Raw genomic sequence first — 9,067 nt, forward strand, 5'->3', positions numbered from 1 at the left:
GCTGGCCTGACATACTACTTAGCCTGTCAGATCCAAAGTCATTACAGCAGGAGGGGACATGAATATAACTTGTGTGTTTCTTGCTGTGGATGTGCAGTTCCCATTAGCAGAACATCAGTTCTTGTGCACTCTGCACCTGAAAAATAGACCTTTTTAATTTCATGTTCAATCAATAATATTATGGATTGACTACTCTGAAATATTTATGGAGAAAATCCAACCTCCTACCTATTAATGAGAACCATATTCATTATTTGTGCTTGCAGCTTCTGATTAATGTCAAACAAATTGAGTTACTGTGTGAAAATGGTTTTGATTAAAACAAAATTAGAAATTTAAACTTAGTTTACAACACTGGAATTTTATTTCTTTACCTAATGTGAATTTTCCTAGATACTACAGCAGAATACTCATTTGATAAGGTTTTTTTTTATCTCTGTGACTACCAATTATACTGCTTGCCTGGTTACCTGCAATGTACTTCTATGCTCAGTAAAAATTGATATGACTGGAAGTATATGAAATCCCCACTAACACAACTGAAAAAAAAATTGTTAATTTAACATATCTTCCAGCAGCCTGGAAAACTAAAGAGAATTTTAATGTGGAGAACTGTAGTGCAACACTTGACAAAACATAAACTTCTAATGAGAGATCAATTAAGCACTGATGAATTTGGAGATAGACAGATTTGTATCAAATGGTATAAAAAGTTTTCTATCAAGAGTATTTGTCTCATTGTAGCTCCGTATTTTGATGACTGAGAATTATAATATCATTTGGAATATATTTTACAACATATCTGATTTTTGTTTTTTTATGCATGCATTTTGGACAGAATGGATATGTTATTGTACAAGCTTTGGTGGCTTATATTCAGAAGTACAAAGGACAAGATTCTTTTTTTTTTTTTTTTTTTGCACAAGCAAAGCAATAATTATGGGCTTCTAAAAACCAGGGTAGGAAGATTAGATCACCAGTGCTTGCATGCTTGCATCTCCTTCTCTAGCTGGACTCCCTCTGACCTTTTCCTGTGTGGATTTGAAACACAAGCTTGAGGAGTCTTCACACCAGGCATGACTTTGCAGTCTGACATCTTGTCATCTAATTAGGAATGATGCCTACTATTGCTTATTGGCAATTTCATTTTCAAATGGCAGAAATTGACATCATCCTAAATCTGGTCCAAATATTACCACTCTTCTGCTGAATGATATCTGACTCTGGGAGTTACCCAAGTGGAAAAGAAAGCTGAACTATGAGGAAAAATAAATATTTGGTGGAATCTCATTCCTCCCTCTTTACTGTATATGCAAAAAAGTATTATTCAGAAGTAAAAGTAATTTTTACAAGGATTAGACCATGGAAAATGTTCATATATTTTTCTGTATAAATTTAATAAAACTTCCAAAATGTGTATAACAGTAGAAGCTAAATACCATGAATAAATAGCACAATAGCAAATATGAGAAGCACGACATCTTCTAGGAAATCTAAGTACTGAGATATATTTTTAATAGAATTAAATGCAATCCTTTGAATTATGCATTATTAGCATGTGTCAGTCTGCATCTTGAACAGACCCTGAAATAACACTTCCCAATTGAAGTCCACAGCAACAAACATAACATGCTGCATTATAAAACTGCAGAATGTCTGGAGTAGTAAATTAGTTTCTTGGATAGCAAGATTAGCATTATCATTTGATTAGCAAATGCCCAATACTATTTTGGATGAGATTAGTTTTCTTTTAATTACCCATGTGTTCACAATTTGAGGTACTTCATTCCTTGCACATTTCTAACTGCATCAGTCACTCCCATTACACCTTTTCAATTACCAAGAAAATGGTATAAAATTACATTATTATACTCACATTTTAATTTGTAGTATAGCTATTAATCTTTTCCTAAACCTTTAACCATCTGGAAGGATATGATGCCATACAGTTATTCTCCATTAAGCACTCTCTCTTCTGCTCAGTAATTTCTTATTCTTTTTTGGGATGTGGGTCAAAGTTTAGATTCCATCACATCTGTCCTGAGGAAGACATTTGTTTGTGTGTTATGGCAGAGGTGCATTTTTTGAATTCACTTTTTTTTTGAATGCTTCAGGTTGAATACTATTTTTTTTCTGCAGATCAGATCTAAGTAGGCATATTCCAAACATGACTCCTCAAAGTTAATGTAATCATTTTGAAAACACCCAACCTTATTACTCATCACTTTCTATTTTATGCTAAAAAAAAAAATTATTTTGGTAATATCAGAACATTAAGAGGATCATAGAAAACGATAGATACCAGAGGCCATACCCAGCCCATCAAGTTATGTCTTGTCCATAAACTCTCTTCATATCACATTCTTTCTAATATATCCTGTGAAAATGTTAAACTTGACTTTTGACACAAGTGAATTTCTAATAGAAATTAGCTGATTAAATAACATTGATCTAGATATTGATATCCAAATTCTGATCACTTAATGCCTAAACACCTAGGATTTTGGCTTCTAGCAGGACCACAACCTCTGAGCAGGAAGACACCTAATTCTCACTAGAGCTGGCGCCAGAAAATAAATCTAATGGAGCCTTAATTCATGGTTGGAGGTAGTTCTGTTGCATGTACCAGCATCACTGAAGCTCAACACTAAGCAAACATAAGGTCAACATAAGCACAACATTGGATTTCGTTAACTGTCTTGACTAGTAATTTTTCTTCATCTTCTATATATGTATGTATTACTAATTAGAGAATTCCCCCAGGAATGTGATCTAAATAATATAATTTCATCAGTAAGAGGTGAAATCTGATCATGACCTTTTTTTTTTTTTAACTTGGCTCCTAAATATTCAAATAGAAAACTAAATGTTCTTAAACTAATAAAAAGTTTAGATTCTCGTGATCAAGAAGCAGAGAAAATGAATAGATGTTTATCATATTCACATGTCCATATTCACCCAGCCAAAAAGGTATTCTGTTCTTTCTTTGTTTACTTCATGGCCATATCAGAAAATAAGACACGCGATACAGTTGTTCTGGATTACCAAAGCCAGAACATGCTGATTATTTTTTCCTGATTATCAATAGCTCATGAAAAATTGTGTCCTATATGACATATCTGTACTTTAGTTCAGGGCTACCAAACAGTATTCTGTATAAACCCTGACACTATCTAATTCAATATTTTATACATATTGTTTCCAGACTGTTAAGGAAAAGTCTAGAGTAAATCAGATAAAATGGCAAGAGGTTTTGTTAATACCTGAGCTGTGCAGAATCTTACTACACAGCCAGCAAGCATGGAAAAACCTGGAAGGCTTATCATAAAATAACCTAGGTTTATCACAGAAAAATCACTGAAAGAGCAAGTTAGGGCAATTACTTCATCACAACAGACTACCATTAAGTGATTTACTCTGAGGACATCATGCTGTTACTAGCAGCTTGGATGGTAACTATCTTTTGCAGCCTAATCCTTTCACAAGTATCATACACAGGCAATACTGTGTCATGAGCTTGGAGAACATGAATCATGGGTGTCTCAGAAGGCAAAATATTCCATAACAGCCCTTCTAAAGCAAGTGGTCAATTCTTCCTTCTTCCCTCCCCTCTGAAGGCATACCAGGTGTTCAGGACATTGGAAGAAAATAATAAATGATTTTATATTTGATCCCTTAGAAGAGCTTCAAATACATTCAGCACTAGCTTTATTTGCTTCTCATCTTGAGATTTCTAATGTGATTTACTGATGGAATTATTTTGGTAATAGAAATATGTATAATTTTTTTTCACATTTAAAAAATTAAATAACACAGTGAAAACAGCTCCATCCATTGATGATCACCCAAAGTCTTTCATTCTTGTTTCAGTTATCCTCTGCTCATTTAACATACCCATACCTTTTCATTTTAGCAAGAAAAAGTAATTTGCTCCCTGCTATCACTTAATATCATTTGCGAAACTGACCCAATGCATCACTTAGTTACGCTGTTCCTGTTGCCTCCTGGTAGATTAAGGACCTGTCCAGTAGATTAATTATTCTTGATAGAAAATCAGGACAAACACGTTTTCTATGCCTTTCTTCTATGAAGTTAAGCCTCAGTGATTCTACTTTCCTTTTGTTCTGTCACTTTTCTTCTTTTTCTCTGTCACTGTATGAAAGAGTTTCTCACTGTATAAAAAGATTTAAGACTTTGAAGTCTGAAGGCCAAATTTGGATCAATGAAGTAAAGCTCTCCACTGCACAGAGAGCTAGCATATAAGAATATATGTCTGAGGTGCCACTAGGGATTACTAGAAGCAGGACTTTTACCGATAGTGTAGTATTTGCAGTGTTACACATCACACTTAAAAATAGGATGCCTACTCCAAAAGTCTCCAGCAATGGCAAGTATGATACCTGATCTTATGTACTTTCAAATATATGTAGGTAATTCTTCAGTGACATGATAGTATCCTGTGAAAACTATTAGAAATTCCACCTTCTTCATACCATTTCAGGAAAATTATATATATTAGCTTGAAGCCCTGTGAAAATGCCAAAGTAGTGCAAAAAGGTGAAATAAAGTAATAATAAGAAGCAAAACTAAGTGAAGGAGATCTCAATGACAGTAGTGGTATCCCTGCACCTAGCCTAAAACTTCATATTATTCATATCATTCATATCATATATTCACTAATTCACATTTACACCATGACAGCTTTATATATACTATGTAACCATGTTCAAAGTACTTTATTTATTTTTTGCATCTTGAAGTTAACTGTAGTGTAATTCTATTAAACAGTTTTGCTTTCAGTGACTAATTTTTATAATCTCAAAAGAAAAAAAAAGACAGAAGACATAAGAACTATATAACCTACATAACATATGAAATGTCTATCCAGTGCCACCTTAATGTGGTAGAATGAATTTAATATCAGCCAGTTTTCCATAGCCTAACAGGTTTTTGGACATGCAAATTATATAACTTCTCCTACAAGAAAAGGAAAGGAGAAAAAAAGAGGAAAAACATTGTAAGACTAAGTTTCCTGTACTCAAACTCTTGTCCTTAGATAAATTTAAATGAATAGTTCCTTTTTTGCTGGACTAATTCTCCTTTGGATGAAGTTACAGCATTGTCATCTAACCTTTGTTATAGCGACACAATCGTAATAAAAACGATACCATTTTGTTAGGACATTCCATTGAATGTATTAATTCTCTTTGAAAGTTCTTCAGTCTTTAGGTGGAAAATGAACCTATTTTTTGTGTAGCTTCTCAGTGAGGGAGAGTGTGTATACTAAGTGAGATTTAATGACAATTCTGAGATTTATATTGTATTATATGATAAGATGAATTTAGCTAAGAGACATTTTTGTTCTGCGTTAAAAGTACATAACAGTAGATGGAAGATTCAAACAGGCAAAGATTGTTCTGACTTACTTTTAAAAATCTTATATCCAGATAAATTCGAAGGACAGATATTTATAGATCAGAGCAGATATGTTCATTTCTCCAAAAAATGTCATCCAATTTCATACAGTGCAAATTTCTATTACTGTAACTGAAGGCAATTTTGTATCCTAATGTTTATTCAAAATTAACCTGTGGTAGCGTCTAAGAAATTGATTTTATTTTATATGGACTTCTTTTGCAGGTAGGTATGTTAACAAGTGACACCCATTGAAATCCCTGGAATTCCTATGTGAGGGAAGGAGTGTGCTCTTTTAAATCAATTTATGGGACTGGAACCCAAGCATAAGAATTAGTCTTGGAATGCTTGAAGAGCCTCATAGAGGTAAGTGTCTAACACTTGCTGAAAGTTACTTGGAATTGAGAAATTAAATTAACTCAGTCCCTGCTGATAATTCCAGCCCTAATATTTTTTAGGTACAGCACCACTGCTGTTGAAATCTCCAAGAGCCTTGTCCTATATTCATTTGAGATTGTATTAGGCCTACGTTGATTTAAAGTACAGGCTTCAGTACAAATTCAGAGTCTCATGAAAAAATAAATAAATAAATAAATACCACACAACTGCATCCAGTTAATCTGAGCCTTGAGAAACGTGACTGGGACAAATTCCAAGAAATGGAGCCAGCACAAAGTATTTCAACAATGGATAAATAACACTGATACTCATTTGGATAAAGCAGACGGAGTTTGCTGCAAGATCATATCTATAGGTAACCAATGTTAACTGTAGCTTACTAGCATCTATTTCCAGCTGTGTGTTCTTGTATTCATTTTATACAACTTCTCTATTCTCTTACAGCTGCTCAGGTAACAAACCAATTACGTTTATAGACTGTTTATAAAATAAAGCAAACAACTTTTTCTTAGTATGTACTTTCCAATTCTTGGAATGAAAAAAAATAGCATTTATTAACACTAATGTATTCTTATGAGTGTCTGATAAACAGGAGAGTTGTTTACTGGGCACAGTTCTGTTTTATACAGGAAGCATTTATACAAATTTCTGGCTTATCATTATCGCTGAGTTAATATGCTTATAATTTTAGTTGCAGAGCTTGTGATCTTAAATTTTAACCTGCAGTTGGCTGGGAATGTTTCAACATACATTTCAATAGAAAATATTGTTTATTCTAAACAGAAGTTTACTACAGCCATATGTCCATTTTGATTGTGTGTTTTAAAAATAACAATAAAGGTCCAATGATTTAAAATATGAAAATGGGTTCAATATTTTGGGGAAAGATCACTTTCTGTTTTGAAATTACTTTTACTTTTCAAGCCTTAACAAAAACAAATACAAATGAGGAATATAATAGTGTGAACATTTTTGAAATTTGATATATAAAATACTTCAACAACTCATTTCCTGAGGTTTTCCATTAGAAATTTTTAAAGTTGATTTCCCATTCCACTTTGGGAAAGAACTCATCCTTTGGCACATTTATCTGAGAACTTACTCAAGACATTGACACTTTAAAAATATTTACCACAGACATACTATCTCTTGGAAATTCTACCAGGTCTCACTTAATTCTATGCCTTAATCTCAAAAGTTTCTGCCTATATAGTCTAGCTCCTCCACTGATTTTTCTCAGTCATGAGAAGAATATTCTGAATATAATTGTCCCCTCTGGAATTTGCTTTAAATTTTCAGTTAATACTATAAGCTGATACAGCACAAATATGCCTGAAACAGCAGCTTTCCTTCATTTTGATCTTTCTCATACTGTGAAGTACCCTATTTGAGTAGATCCAAACGGCTGCACAAAATGAAGACATAGCAGTATCCAGTATTGCGAAGTTTTACTTCTGTGCCCTCTTCTCATCAGGACGCATTAATTCTGGCATGCTGCTATGCAAACACACCCTTATAACTTCAGCACCAGAGCTACTTGTGCTTCGCCCAGCTGACTCCAGGCTCCTGTGCAGTCATGCCCTCAGGCACCTCTGTGCCTTGTGGATCTTAGCTTTTATCTCCAAATGATCTAACTTTTTTGTGAGATTCTTTCTTATGTCAATGTTCTCTTGGGGTCTATATGCATTTATGGGAATAAAAATGGAAGTCTATGTGTATTATAAAATGCATTGCAAATAGTCCTAACCAGCTCTGTCACTGAATAAAGTTATTATGTGTGTTTCTGACTCTGGCATTCAGAGAGTCCTCTTAGGACCTGCAAACAGGTTACAGACAAGCAATCAAGTTATCAAGACTAAGGAGTTAATTCATATCAGCTCCTTTGCTGTCGTTGCCTGTACACATACTCTAAGCCTAAGATGAATTTGTAATAATTCAAAGTAGATTACTCAGTAAAGATAATAAGCTATGTCAAATTTATCACAGAGTAGGAGTAGTGCATGTGGCCAATTAGTGCAGAACAGAATAAGTGCAGTAAATTTGTGCTCTGACATGTCCTGTGGCAACTTGTATGTGTGCTCAGATACAGAAATATTCCTACGATTGTGAAGCACACATATTTTTGGAAGTTTTCACTAACTAAAATATCCAGATTACTCATGACAATTATCATGACTGAGAAGATGAAATTTACTCCTATGACTCTCATAAGGTTATTTCTAAACTATTAAATGCAGGTACTGTGGCTTTAAGATTAGTCTTTCCATTTGTAGCTGAAGGAGGGTAAGACATGTCTTTTAGGATACAATTGGAAATGTAGAAGTTGCATCATTTACTGGTTTAACTTCACTTTTTTTTCTAATTAACCATATATAATGAAGTTCTTTCAAGCTGTATCTAAAAACACATGTAAAATGTGTGGAAGCCAATAAATGATCATTTAAGATGTGTACATGCATTTGCACCTTCTTTTTCCTATCACAAAGACTTGACAGATGGAATTTCACCCTAAGGATGGGGTAGGAAAGACTTAACTGAATTTTTTATTCTCCTTTCATTTATTGGTTTCACTTGAGAGTTAAGAACAGGCTGATATCTGTTTTTGAATATGTTTTATGAAGCCTGGAAGACTAAAAACATTCTTTCAGACTTCTATTTTTTCCAGTTCTTTTGAACAGATTTCTACTAGTTTTTTTACATTAATATTTGTCTTTTTTTTTTCATGTCACTGAGTAAAATAAAGTCATTAGTATGCATACATGAATTTAGTACAAATTGATGATATGTTAATTTCCTGCACTGCACAAATGGATAAGACATTACGATCATGCTAAAGCTGTTGAAGTCTCTAAAAGTAAGAATACTTGCATAATATAAATAAATTGTGCTATCTAGGTATTATTTTGCACTTTTACACTGTGGACTTGGAAGATCTAGATATGCCACAGGTTAATACATAGATCCCTATACATTATACACTGTAAAGAAAGATGACAGAAGAAATAAATTTTAATTACAGATATTTAATTGTATACTGTACATGCACTTTTTTTAAATTCAGGAGATGGGCGGAGCTTCAGAAGGTGCCTGAACAAGTGCGGTATAAAATAGCCTGTCGGTTATGTTTGAAATATGCAGTCTTAGAATAAATTAATAATCTCTTTGAAAATATTAGTTATTAAAATACATTTTTGCCTATAATAATCAGAGAATCACAGAATCACAGAACAGATGAGGTTAGAAGGGAGCTCTG

The 9,067-nt window shown here is 33.5% G+C and overlaps 1 long non-coding RNA gene across 1 annotated transcript in view; it reads left to right on the plus strand.

The window, feature by feature from the left end:
* LOC106498773 (uncharacterized) overlaps positions 1–6,173 on the plus strand; it is a 167,074-nt gene extending 160,901 nt beyond the window's left edge. The window contains exons 2-3 of the long non-coding RNA XR_010884285.1: positions 5,641–5,781; positions 5,874–6,173. This is a non-coding gene — a long non-coding RNA (uncharacterized lncRNA). The remainder of the gene's footprint in view (positions 1–5,640; positions 5,782–5,873) is intronic.
* The last annotated feature ends 2,894 nt before the right edge of the window (positions 6,174–9,067 follow it).

This window comes from Apteryx mantelli, chromosome 5 (genome assembly GCF_036417845.1).
Source record: "Apteryx mantelli isolate bAptMan1 chromosome 5, bAptMan1.hap1, whole genome shotgun sequence".
Taxonomy (NCBI): Eukaryota; Metazoa; Chordata; class Aves; order Apterygiformes; family Apterygidae; genus Apteryx; species Apteryx mantelli.